This window comes from Martes martes (assembly GCF_963455335.1).
Source record: "Martes martes genome assembly, chromosome: 5".
NCBI lineage: Eukaryota > Metazoa > Chordata > Mammalia > Carnivora > Mustelidae > Martes > Martes martes.
In genome coordinates, this window is record NC_137892.1 from 51,875,315 (window position 1) to 51,887,854 (window position 12,540).

The 12,540-nt window shown below is 36.2% G+C and overlaps 1 pseudogene across 1 annotated transcript; it reads left to right on the forward strand.

The window, feature by feature from the left end:
- Positions 1-4,393: 4,393 nt before the first annotated feature.
- LOC308343295 (cytochrome c-like) lies at positions 4,394-4,725 on the forward strand (annotated as a pseudogene). The gene has a single exon. The product of its transcript is annotated as a cytochrome c-like (transcript).
- The last annotated feature ends 7,815 nt before the right edge of the window (positions 4,726-12,540 follow it).

The window sequence follows — 12,540 nt, forward strand, 5'->3', positions numbered from 1 at the left end:
TAACTTGAACTCTCTATTTTATTCTTCTAGTATATATATATATTTTTTTTATTTTTTCTGGTAATACACTAATATGCTATTGTTTGTTAAATATAGATTAATATTTCAATACCTATCAAGACATAGTTAATCTCACTGCTCATTTTTTCCTAACTTTTTTGGCCAACCTTGTTGTTCATTCTTTTACATTCAAATGGTATCATTTTGTCCAAAGTGTTTTAAAAATATTGAGATTGTAGTTGGAGTTATATTAAATGTATGTATGAATCTGGTATTATTGACATTTTATATTATTGAGTCTTCCCAGCAGAAAGCATGGTATCTTTCAGACTGGTTAATGTACTTACGTAGATTTTATAGTTTTCTTCATAGGTATAGTTTCCTTCTTTATAAGTTTATCTCTAACATTTATAGTTTTCTTACTTAATGTGGTAGTGAAGAGCAAACAAGCCTAAGTTACAAACTTCATTTTTTAGCTCTTGGATAAGCAGTATGAGCCATGACCAAGTTCTTAACCAGAATTTTATTAAAGACCTGAGCTAGTGCGATCCCTGCGTTAACAAAGACAATTGTCTCAGTTGTTGACCAGTTACATCAGGCCAGCAAAAAGCATGAGTGAACCATAGCAAATTCATGGTCACTAACAGATACACACACACACACAAAGAGCACAATATTTACTCCATGGACTTGATAGGAACATTTTACAAGGAGCCAATTTATTTAAATATATATATATATTTTTTTTAAATGATTTAAAATAAAATGCTGACTGGAGGCAAGGGCAAAAAAACCCAATCTGCAAATGTACAGATATACATTTCACACAAACTGTCTCTTCAGCAAACTGCCTCTGTCTTAATTAGAAATCACAAGTAACATTAATAATGAGTAATGAAAGAAAATGTTGGTTCTCTACCTCAGATATCAAGTTCATAATTTTTTTAAAATCTCATTCTGAAAAGTCAGAAATGCAATCATTTTCATTTGGAAGATTCTGTAATCAAGGACTAACACTAATCTTTTGAGACAGTACAAACAGGAAGAACAGTGCATGAAATTTACTGCCTCTTCTTTCTGGCATTAATCTGTAGCTATAACCATTGTGTCCTAATTTCAAGACACATACAAAAAACCAGATCAATTGGTTAGCTGAATAGTTTCAATCAAGATGTTTCTGTGTACCCCTGACTACCAACTTATTTTTTGATATTTTATTATAGTATTCTAGGGTGGGGATGAACTTAAGAGTCCTGAATCCCAGACATTTAAGCTCCACTTGATTTCATTATCTATCTTTCCAATAAAAACATGCCATCAAACCAAAGTTGTATTAAAGGGCAGGTAGGGTGGAGAGCCAGAATGCCAGGCTGTAATGGACACCAAAAATTCTTTAAATAAATTGAAAATATGGCACTAGTCAATGGAAGTTTTATATATGACTCCTTACATAACTAGCCGTCAAATTGTAAGTGAATCCTTCCATTTAGTTCCTGGTTTTAAACGTATTCTTTTTCTGGAATATATATGTTCAAAATATTGTTTCTGTATACATCTATTCAGAAAAATATATACATTATTCATAACTCCTATTGCCTTTTATGGATAATGGACCCCTCCAATTGACAGATCTTTCAATAGTTCTGTTTAAAAAAAAAAAAAAGAAAGAAAGAAAGAAAAGCTCTCTCATTATAATGGCCTCTGACACACTTGAGGAAAATCTTATGTGGCAGACAGAGGCAGTGGTGAAATTCAAAATGTTTACTAACCAGTACAGCAAAGATACCAGATAACCAAAGGGGAAAAAAATGTAAAGAGGACTAACACATCTATCTATGCCTTTCTCTCTCTCTAGACTAAACATTCTCATGACTTCCAGAACTGACTTCATTATCATGGTTTCAAATCCTCTCCCAATGCTGGTTATTCTCTCCCTCTCCACAAAGACACAGCCCTTACTGGTGAAAATAATCATCCATATGTGCTCCCACCAAGAGGAAATACAGTAGCACTACCATCTCTCCTTTCTTTGTACCATGATTTTTAAATAGTTAAAAATTGTGCTTTCTTTGGCAGCCTCATCATCCTATGCCTTATGAGTTATCTTTCTATAAGTAATCTTTTAATATTATCTTATTACGTTCAAAGTTTGTTTCAAAATACTTAATTAGAAAAACAGACACCTATTTGATGACTCGAAGATTGAACCTGCCAACATCATTTGTCCTCTTTCCCAAAATACATGAATCAGAATACCCTTATGTGTAATATATTTATTCTAACTCCTTTAATTAAAAATTGCTCAAAAGAAGTGTTTTTACACTTGCCAATTTAATTAACATTTCCATGACTGTGAGAAGCATCTTTTATACCAATGTTTAATTCACAGATCAGTAAGCACTAATGATAAGTGTATTACCATATCAACTTCTAGCAGTTAGGTATGTTAGTGATAGGCATTATAAAATTAGACAGATAACTAATATTCAAGAGAGACTGCAATAAAAAATATTGTGGTAATTACCAATGTCGAAAGTGAAGAGTTTTAATCAAATCATTTTCTTGGATGACCATATTTTCATTTAAATGTGAGTTTGAGAAATCACAGAGAAGATTGCTGCTTTCAACACCAAATGCAAGTCTAACTAGTGCCTTTTTACTGCAATTAATAACATTATATTCAGCATTCTTTAAATCAGTATAAATAAGTTCTCTCTGGCTTTTCTCTCTCCATCTAACCCCATTATGTTTCTCATCCTTCCCCATTATGTTTCTCACTAATGTTTGATAATAGAGGAGAGTGTTGATTTCGCTTGAAAAAAGGAGTTACTATTCCTACTGTCCCAGAGCTTTCCACATGACTAGGCAGAGGAGATATTTGAAGAGACTTCCAATCCCTCTATCGCTGATGTAGCTTTTAACAATTTCTGAAAGATGCCATCAGTTTTATATGATAGTATATCCTAGTGTAAGCTCATCAAAATCTTGCTTCCCATCAGTGCTCTATTTATTTGATAATATAAATTTCCTTTTGTCCTCCTATTGAAATTGAGACTTCCAGAAACAAATAATTTTCTTTATAGTATATTATAAGTTTCTGTCTACATTTATATCCTCTGGTATTTGTAAGAGGTGGTAATTATGAGCATTAAATCAACATGTACTAATTCATGGAATTAACCAAGATGATAAAGAAGAACTTTATTCATCCCCTGATACCATAAAATAATATAATAAAAAGTATAATAGTAAAATAAAATAGCAATGGCCTGGAAATCAGAAGACTTGAACTGGAATCATGATGCCCCCACTTATTTTACTAGCTGTGGGATCATGTACACATTACTTAAACTCTCTAAGCCTCCTTTTCATTATTTACAAAATGGAGGTGAGTGTCAGCAAAATTGGATGTAGCACGTGAGAGAAAACCAGAGGTGAAGGATGATTAAGCAAATTAAAAGATGATTTTGCTATTTACTGGATAAGGAAGATGGTAGGAAAATAAGGAAAAATTGGAGTTATTTTGGTGTGTTCAATTTTAAATATCTATAATATATCCAAACCAAGCTAGCAAGTAGGCAGTCATGGAAAATATCTGACTGAAATACAAATATTACTCAGATATTAATAATAATTACCTTCACCCACTACACACCAAACAATTCAATGGATGCTGGAGATAAGTTATTTAGCCCTCAAGACAAACTTGAGTTCATAATGAGTATTATTATCATTATTATTATTTTCTAACACTTAACACAGGGTCTGGTTATATAAGCTACCAAAATTTTTGAGTGAATCTTCACCTTACAAACAAGGAAGTCAAGACTCAGAAGCTTAACCATATCTAGTAAGAGCAGAACCAGAATTCAAAATTAAACTTGTCTTGGGGCACCTGGATGGTTCAATCCATTGAGCCTCTGCCTTCAGCTCATGTTATGATCCCAGGGTCCTACTGTCGAGCCCCACAACAGGCTCCCTGCAGCTTCTCCCTCTCCCTCTGCCTCTCTCCTCAGCTTGTACTCTCTCTCAAATAAATAAATATAATCTTTTTTTAAAAGATTTTATTTGACAGAGACACACAGTGAGAGAGGGAACACAAGCAGTGGGAGAGTGAGGGAGAGAAGCAGGCTTCCCAAAGAGCAGGGAACCCGATGCAGGGCTCCATCCCAGGACCCTGGGAACATGACCTGAGCCGAAGGCAGACGCCTAGCCAACTGAGCCACCCAGGTGCCCCAATAAATAATATATTTTAAAAATAAATGAAAGAAAGAAAAAGGAAGGAAGGGAGGGAGGAAGGAAGTTAGTTGTGTTGAAAGCGGGACGTCAGGCTTGAGAGTGGGCACCTCTCATTTCAAACACAATTCACACACAATGAAAGAGTGACTTTAAAATGGGCGATGTTGAGAAGGCAAGAAGATTTTTGTTCAGAAGTGTGCCCAGTGCCATACTGTGGAAAAGGGAAACAAGCAGAAGACTGGGCCAGTTCTCTATGGTGTATTTGAGCAAAAGACAGGTCAGGCCCCTGGATTTTCTTACACCGATGCCAACAAGAACAAAAGCATCACCTGGAGAGAGGAGACATGAATGGAGTATTTGGAGAATCCCAAGAAGTACATCCTTGGAACAAAAGTGATCTTCGCTGGCATTAAGGCAGGGGAAAGGGCAGACTTGATAACTTATCCCAAAAAAGTTAAGACCACAGGGGAAGGGAGGGAAAAATAAAATAAGCTGAAATCAGAGAGGGAGACAAACCATAAGAGACTCTTAACTATAGGAAATAAACTGAGAGTTGCTGGAGAGGAGGTGGGTGGGAGATGGGGTAACTAGATGATAGGCATTAAGGAGGCACGTGATGTAATAAGCATTGGGTATTACACGACCTAATGAATCACTGAACTCTACCTCTGAAATTGATACACTACATCATAATTAATTTAAATAAAATTGAAATTTTTTTAAAAGATCCCAAGGAGCTGTAGTTGGCTACTGCCTTATTCATTACAAAACAAAAATGTCTCGTTTTGTGTGTACCATATTTAAATTGATTTCATACACTAGAATTCAGCCCATGAATGGCTGACAGACTATTGCTTTTAGACAGTCCTGATATAAGTAAGATTGGCTTGTGGTGAAATGAATACGATCAGCTTTTGGAACTTTGGTAGTAATTCTGGTTCAGCAAGTGCTGCCACTGTTTCCCCCTTCAAGAGACATGATTGGAATCGATTGGTAATGTTTGGCTTTTCATAGAGATGGCAAATGCCAGCTCTAAACCTGTAGGATATTGGTTTTATATTTAAATTTGTATATAACTTGTTATATTAATACATTTAAATACTGAGGAAATCCCTTCACTGTCCACAGTATAGCAAGACTCAGCTGTGCTTCAAGTCATGTTCGTTAGCCTGTTAAAGGCAAGGACTGATGATAAGCTGGCAATGTCCATTTTATCTTTTTGGTCTTAACTATGCCAATTTAACTAAAATTCCCCGCATCTAAAATATTGCCTTTTTTGCTTAATGAAAGGCATTTTAGTTTGGTTTATGTATAATATTAAGTAAAGAACATTTAACACTTCTCACATTTTATAGATGATCTATAAGGTCGATGCTTTTAAAATTCAGTATGACAAGATATAGTAGCAAAAATGGCTTGTAAATTCTTTACTAAGTCAGACAAATTTATAATTCAGGATTGTCTTCTAAATAGCTATTCAAAAACACAACTGTAGAATTACCATATATGTATGATTGGTAATGGTGCTTTTGCCAACTCATTAGCAGGATTAAAGTAGAAGAGAGATATCCTCAGCACAAATTTGTAAATCATGTGATAAGGCTTAAAATAATTAAAAACAAAATCACAGATCATAAAAAAAATTTGCTTTGAATTACTAATGATTATTCTTACCTTTACCGCAGAGTCACATCAGCTACAAAGCAACTTCATATCCATTGGTTTATTTAATCTAAACAATAACCATTTCAGGTAGAAGCAGATGAGAGACTAACAATCAGAGAAGCTGAGTGGTTTAACATCATTATGCCATCTGTTCACTATGCCAGGACTCTCTATCACCCATAGCTAAAGAAGATCACATGAGCTAACCATGCAAAACCTTCTCATGGAAAGATACTTTTGTACACTACCTATAGAAAACCTTCCACTCTGGGCCTTTTTGAAGACTAGTTTTGCATCTTTCCTAAACTATTGTCAATCAGACTTCAAAACATTTTTATCATGCATAATATAGCAAGATAATCTATTACAATACCATTTGTGTTTTCTTCTTGCTTCTTTGAAGACCGAAAAGAATGAGAGAGATGTTGCTCTCTTCCACCTACTAGACAGCAAATGTACCTTGAAGTCCTAGAGGTCTGGAAACTCATTTGCCAAAGAGGAAAGTTAACAGGGCTCCATTTGGAAATGCTTCTGCTTACGGAGGCCCTAGACTTTGGTGAGGGACATAGGGTTGATGGACCTACCTGAGAGCAAGAGGATAACTTTTCTGAGCCTTGAGAAATAAAAGGTATTCGGGATGTATGAGGCGGGGAGACTCTTCCTTTTTTGTACACAGTGCCCTGGATGAGGGGGAAGGTTTTAGCGTGGGCTTTGGGAGGTAAGTCAGGGCTCCTCACTCTGCCTAGAATGTTCTTCCCCCAAACACTCACATGGCTGGTTCCACACTTCATCCAGGACTCTGATCACTTGTCATGAGCTTCTGAAAGCCTTCCCAGTCACTCAAAAATAACTACTTCTGACACCCTACCATCACCTTCTCTCTTTATGCTTTGTCTTTTATTACTTTCTAATTCTGATATCAACCTGAAATTATAAAATATATATATTGTACCTATCTATTTATATATTTATTTATGTAGAGCCTTAGTGTTCTTCTCCCCCACCAAAATTTATGCCCTTTGAAGGCAGGGATTTGGGTTTTTTCAACATATATAACTAATATACAGTAAGGAATCAATAAATATTTGTGATAAGTTTCCTGTATCCTTTGAAAGGACATGAAACCTACAAATGGAATTTAGGGACCCCAAAATTTAACTTTTTGGAATTTTCAAAATTTTTGTAAAATGTTGTATGTTTGTGTGTGTGTGTGTGTCTGTGTATAACATAACACAGTTACCTAGTGTTTGGCTGTACAGTGTTCAAGTTGTCCCCAATTTTTTGTTATTAGGGAAAACAGGGCTATGAAACAGGTGGATACACCTCCCAGCACACATGTTCAAAAATTGCTCTAATCTATATGCCATAGAGATGAATACACAGGGAGTTTGTGTATTGAACTTCACAACACCAAGATATCTTTCAAAATGGGTTATGCGGAGCTATGGTTCAGCTGCTACACATAGGTATAGAGTCACTGGTTTTTAAAATATTGAAATAATTCCACATTTAAGAAATAACTGCCCCCCTGAGTCGCTTGAGGATCTCTGTATATTTTCTATGGCCCTAAGATGAGTAAACTATCCTGGTTTGCCTGAAGCTCAGAGAGTTTCTGGGACAAAGGATGTTCAGTTTTAAACCAGAAAAGTTCCCAGCAAACCAGGACAAGATGGTCACCCTACCCTACAGCCTCCCAGTCATCAAAGAACTTCTCGCAATTCAGAGTAATGTCTGACACTGATTAAATATGACTACTGTTCGTTGTTGTACCTGCTTGTACTCGCAGTGACAGATTATGTGTCTCATTTCACCCTCTCTTCACCACCACTTGTTATAGTCCTAATGTTTCATTTTTATTATCCAGGGATATAAAATGTATTTTCATTACAATATTTTCCCTTTTCTCATGTGATCGATCATGTTTTTATAGGATAATTGGGTATTTATGTGTCTTTATGAAAGTGTTTCTCCATGCCAGAGAGGGGAAGATATGATCGGGCTACGTAAAATGGCTCCAGGCTGTTCAAAAATTTCATTTTCCAAAAGTCTTTTAAAAACCAAAGCTTTGGAAAAATTCTCTGTTCCACCTTTACTTAGACTGAGTGGGGCTCTGCACTTCCAAACTGGCCATCAAGCTTTATACCATCAGCATCAATCCCAATGGCAAAAAAAGTAAACTGATAACCAGTAGCCCTTTCCTTTTTTTTTTTCAAATCGTGTAGGCCACCTGAGCATCCTGTACCATAGCCAAAAAGAAGAGACTAACAAGTGAATCATGACTAATATTACATATCTTGCCAAACTAAGATGGATAATTAATACATGGATTTTATTTTGCTGAGAAACATACAGCAATATGATACTGTTGCACTTTCATCTTGTGGCCCATTTATACTTCCTGTGCCAGACTCCTCGGACCACCAAACTGAACACAGTAGAATCTGCTCTAAATGTGTAATCCATACAAATGACTATGCGCCCAAAATCAGGACAATAGCCTCGAAATAAAAAGCAAATCTAAAAGTAATCAGAGACTGAAAACGAAGTACCATAGTTGGTCCTCTTGTTTTTTAAAGTGTTTTAATTATGTCGTGGGGAAAGAGTTAGGCACAATGAAGGTAACTGACAAAAGGCTGCACATAACTGCTGCAACCCATGTGTGATCTCTAAAAACAGTGACATTTCATGGTGCCTGGGTGGCTCAGTCCGTTAAGCATCTGCCTTCGGCCCAGGTCATGATCCCAGGGTCCTGGGATCAAGCCCTGCATGGGGCTACCTGCCCCTTGGAAAACCTGCTTCTCCCTCTCCCACTCCCCCTGCTTGTGTTCCCTCTCTCACTGTGTGTCTCTCTCTCTGTCAAATAAATAAAATCTTTTAAAAAATAAAAATAAAAACAGTGATATTTCCTGTTTCAAAAAGTTTTTACCCAAGTTTCTTGGCTGAGAGGAATAAAGCATGATTTTAACCCTGCTAAATAATATTTCTGTGGCTTTTATATTCAAATCATACATTCATAATCTTCTACAACATTAGTGTATGATAAGAAGTTTTTTGCTTGTTTCCATTATGTAATGGGTAAAAGAAAAAGAATTTCTTCAGCAATGTTTAGGGTGCATTCTTCACAGTTCTGGGGTATGCAGATAGGGAAGGCGACGCAGCAGCAGAGCTGCAGAAAGAGAGTAAGTGCCTCACAAAACTGCTGAGAATAAACTTACTCTTGAGGAACATAATTTAAGAGGTTTGGAAAAGAACCCTCCAATCCCAAAGTACCTCCTAACTCCTTGTTTCAATGCCTGACATTCCATCATCCGACCCTAATTATTAGGCCTTGAAATCTCTCCACAAGAGCACCCTACGTATTTCTTTTTAAAGGCAAATATTTTCAGAACATGTGACTCGAAAATAACATAGTGGACGAGAAGGAAATGGCAGAGAAAACTGCATCAACAAACACGAAGTAAAGTTCTTATGATTCCTGTAAATGTTCTTCATGCCCCTCCTCAACTGACTGAAGAAGCATGAAGGAATCAAAGGCAAGGCGTGTCCTCTTTATAGGCCACCGTGATCAATACTACTAATGAGTCATTTCCCCCCACGCCCCCCCCCACAGCCCCTCTGCCACTTTTCATAGCCAAGTCATGATCCATTCTTCACTCCTGCATCTTAAGATCCCCAGGGGAGCCCAATCAGCATCTGACCATTCATTCACCAAGCCAAGAGGATGGAATATCCGGTCCGTTTCTTCTAGTTTGTAGGAAACCTTACACTGCTTCACTTACTAAATACAACAAATGGGGTTTTTTTAAACATATTATTATTTTTTAAAATATAAGTAATCTATCAGCAAAAATGAAATATAAGGAAATAGTTATGAATTAGAAAACTACTTTGTTGTTAATCTGAATTACTATTCATGCTGAACATCTAAGGGATTTTAATGATTATTATGTAGATCATGTATTTTTCTGTCATTTTCACATGCCGTATCTTTTTATTTGAAGAGCTAAATCCAAAGTCACTTAAAGCAATAAGAAAAATACAACCAATTTCTACAAACATGGAAACATATAAACTCATGCCTGGAAAGGAAACTCCTTTTCTCTTTAGAGGGACCTTGGATGGGCCCTGGGAGGTTTAGATGAGGTTTAGATGAGGTCATGAGGGTAGTGCTCTCACAATAGAACTAATGGTCACAGAAGAGAAAGGGCTCCCTCTGTGTGTCTTTCCATGTGCACCCACCAAGGAAAAGCCACATAAGATCATAACCAGAAGACAGTCATCTGCAGACCAGAAAGAGGGCTCTTACCAGATACCGCATTGACTGGCACCTGATCTTGGATTTCTCAGCCTCTAGAACCATGAGAAATAATGCTTCTCATCTCGGCCACCCAATCTATGATACCCTGTTACAGCTGCCCAAGGTGCCTAAGACATCATGTTATACAAAGGCAGGAGAAGTGTGCAGTTACTAATATATGTGGTTATATACATAGAGACACCTACACACACACAGGAAAATACATGTCCCCACTATTTAAAAGGAAGAAATAAATCAAGCATTTTATATTTTTTTTTAAATTGAAAGAATCAACAAAATCATATACATAGGATGAACACTGGGGGAAAACAAGGATTTGACATAAATCTAATTAGTCATATCAGCAGAGAGAGGTGCAGGTTGGTTTTAGTAAACACAGGGTGGTTTTTGAGTACAGAGTAAATAAGTGCACTGAGGTACAGTACTAATCACATTTGTTCTAACATTGACCTTATAATAATTAAAAATTGATGCTTGCAACATAATACAGCTGTGCAATCATATTTAAACCTAATCATTTCATAGAGAGAGAAAAGTTGTACAAAAAGGTCAAAAACACTTTAATTTCATGACAGCAAATTTACTCTTTATTCCCAAAGTGAAAATGTCTAATTTCTAAAAGAGCAAACCAATAATTACTTATTATAAAGCTATTTTAGTCAATACTTAATTTCTCTATATTGATTAGTGTTTAGACATTTAAAATGTACCCTACAGCAAGAATATGTGTTTACAATACTATTCTCTCCACTGATGTTTGTAAGTATTACAGGTATCGATTTAAGACATCTCAAAAATGCCAGACTTAATAGAATCATATGAAACAGGGTTTGACTCTTTTAAAACTGGAATTTAATTTTTAAATGTTTGAATAATAGTGTCCTTAAAGGTCTCTGTATCATGGTCACTATTTCTGCCATTACATATTTTAATGAGTGCTCGATTAAACTGTGCAGTATAAATTCCGCCCCTCTCCCAAAAGTAATAGGGAAAGAAAATATAAAAATGATCAACTCTAGCACTCACAACTGGAACAAAATGTTTTCTCTTTATTTTATGCACTTCTGATTGTAAAATAATCTGGGATATTATTCCCCCCTTAACTTGCATTCTGTGTAACTTTGAGCTCTTTGCAATAAAACGAAATGATGCTTCATCAGGATGTTACTGGGAGTACCAAGGCAATTTACAAACTTTCTATCATTAAGTCTGAGAACATCACTGTGAGGCAGGTATTAATATAACACTTCTCTCCTGAGGAATTCAATGCACTTTACATAACTTTACTTTATTAACTCTTCCTTGAGCTGGGCAAAAGGCTACACAAGATACCTTGCCAAAGCACCTCATCTCCAATGATTGCATAAAAATAGAAAAGATTCTATCCAGCCACAAACTTTAAGTTTGCTTTTACTTCTAATCTGAAGTTATGACTAAAGACAAGGCCGATAGGCTTCACTCAATATACCTGGCTTTTGTTAATACTGATTTTTTAACAGGTTTCAATTTCATAAATGTGAAGTCAGAATTAAACACCTAAAAGAGTACTGATCCTATTAATTCTTAAGCAGTATTTGTTTCTGAAGATGGAAGAAATTCAAGGGTAACAATCAACTTTTCTCTCTATTAAAACACACTAGAAATGACGAAAGCATAATATGATCTCGCAGACAGGCATCACAACACCTTTAAGTAAATCTATGCCTTTCTTAACAAAAGTGCTACAATGCAGAAATGGAGACAGCCAGAAGAGAGATACAAAGTGAAGGGCATAGAAACACTAATAACATTTAACAGTGCTTACCAAGTGTCAACCTCTACTTTAAGGAACCCACATGTATTAACTCATTTCATCTTCATAACAACTCCCTAACACAGGTCATATTATGATAGGTAATACTATGATAGATAAGGAACTGAGGCTCAGAGAGCTGTGCCTGCCCCAGGTCACAAAGCTACTAAGTAGCAGAACTGGGCTACAACCCAGAAAATATGACTCCAGAGACCAGGTTCTTAGCCAATTTTCTAGAAAGGAAGAAAGCTGTTCCTAGAGGCCTCAATCCATGATACACCCTATCCTAGAGTTCCAAGTCCATAAGCTCTTTCCATCCAGCTGCAACATTTCCTGCCTCGCAGTCAATCTCGCAATCAACAGAAAACTACTGTTCAAGTTTGTGTATTGTGATTTCAACACATGACACTAGAATTTAAAAGAGGGTCACAAGGAGGCAGTATAGTATAATCAGCAGTACGGTACTTTAACAGGCTGCCATTAGGCAAGTTACTTCCATCCAGGCTTCATAAAATAGAGATAATGA